The sequence below is a fragment of the Octopus bimaculoides genome, chromosome 12 (assembly GCF_001194135.2).
Source record: "Octopus bimaculoides isolate UCB-OBI-ISO-001 chromosome 12, ASM119413v2, whole genome shotgun sequence".
In the NCBI taxonomy this organism is placed as follows: Eukaryota; Metazoa; Mollusca; class Cephalopoda; order Octopoda; family Octopodidae; genus Octopus; species Octopus bimaculoides.
Genome location: NC_068992.1, coordinates 9,710,278 through 9,712,083, shown reverse-complemented (window position 1 = coordinate 9,712,083; position 1,806 = coordinate 9,710,278). Strand labels below are relative to the sequence as shown.

General features: G+C 34.9%; 1 protein-coding gene across 20 annotated transcripts in view; it reads left to right on the top strand.

Annotated features, from left to right (window-relative positions):
* The window catches only part of LOC106876775 (serine/threonine-protein phosphatase 6 regulatory ankyrin repeat subunit C), a 106,459-nt gene that overhangs the window by 96,358 nt on the left and 8,295 nt on the right, over positions 1 to 1,806 (top strand). The gene's annotated exons all lie outside the window — the stretch shown is intronic.

Below are 1,806 nucleotides of genomic sequence, written 5' to 3'. Positions count from 1 at the left end.
GTGTGTGTGTGTGTGTGTGTGTGTGTGTGTGTGTAGGCAATCATTAGAGTGTTGAATACAATACCTTTCAGTATTTGTTCCTGTTCTCTGTACTCCATGTTCAAATCCTACCAAGGGCAACTTAGCCTTTTCATCCTTCCAGGGTCTGATCTTATGGCTGGAAGATGGTAGGGGTTCACTCCTTTGCTTGCAATATATATGGTGCAGATTGTATTGAATAACCAGCTGAAGGAGGCATCTTCCTGGGGTTAAAAATTGCAGTAACATGGGTTCCTACAGAACAGCCATGTTTAAATGGTGATAACCATTACTTATATATATATATATATATGACAACGATGATATATCTGACTAAAACTTTTTCAAAGTGTTGCTCCTGTATGGCTGCAGTCCAATGACTAAAGCAAGTAAAAGATAAAAGATATATATGTGTGTGTGTGTGTGTGTTCTCCTCCCATTGCTTAACAACCAGTGTTAGTTTGTTTACATCTGTGAAACTTAGCAGTTTGGTAAAACAGATTGCTAGAATAAGAAGCGGACCTAAAAAATAAGTACTGATTGGGGTCAGTTTGTTACGCTAAACACTTCAAGGAGTTGCTCCAGCATGGTTGCAGTTCAATGACTGAAGCGAGTAAAAGATAAAAAATAAATACTGACATAAGAGGGAAACCAAAAAAAAAACAGTAAAAAAAAGATGCAGATTTTAAGATATTCTTGCAGCGTATTTTGGAAAATGTGAGAAGAGGAATTTGTGGAAATCACCCTCAATGAAGACCTTATTGTTGACAAGATGGCAGCTGGTCTAATCCAATAAATGTCAAGAATTTAAGATGATCATAGAAGATGAAGTAATGGATCATTTAAAAGCAACGGAAATAGAACTCAAAAACAAACAAAATGCTTGCAATGTACAGGGGAATATGAAACGGGTTATGAAATTATCTATTATAAATTTATGTTCATGCAGTGTGTGCATGAGAGAGAGAGAGAGTGTGTGTGTGTGTGTGTGTGTGTGAGTATCAGCCCCCTCACAACAACGGTAAAATTTGAAAGAAATGCAAAGGGGAAAACCTATTATAATGAGTAGTTACACCTACATATTTTGAAAGCAATATTTTGTCATGAAACTTTAAAACATGAACTCAGTATATACATGTGTGCATATTCATGTAGCAAAGAGCACATAAATCAATATATATGTATATGTAAAAAGAATATATATATATATATATATATATATATATATATATGTATATAAAATCAGAAAAAGCAACACAGACTTTAAAGGTTATTGCAGTACGCATGTTTCATGCTACTCCATTTTTGATCACCTTGTTTTTGGAATTGTTTTGGATAATACCATACTATATTCTGGTGCCTAAACATAAGTACCACATTCAATTTTGAATCTAAATCTTTTATATATATATATATATACTAGCAGAGATGCTTGGGATTAAAATGGCATAGTTTTTTCATTGTTTTACTTGCTTCAGTCATGTGATAGAGGCGATGCTGGAGCAATGCTGTTAGTCGAATAAATCGGCCGCAGGATTCATTCTTTGTAAGCCTAGTTCTTATTCTATCAGTGTCTTTTGCCGAACCACTAAGTTATGGGACTGTAAACACAGTAACATTGGTTGTCAAGCAATGATGGTGGTACAAACAGACACACACACACCGACACACACGCACAAACACACACACACATATACACATATATACGACAGTTTTCTTTCAGTTTCCGTGTACGAAATCCACTCACAAGACTTTGGTTGGCCTGAGCTATAATATATATATATATAT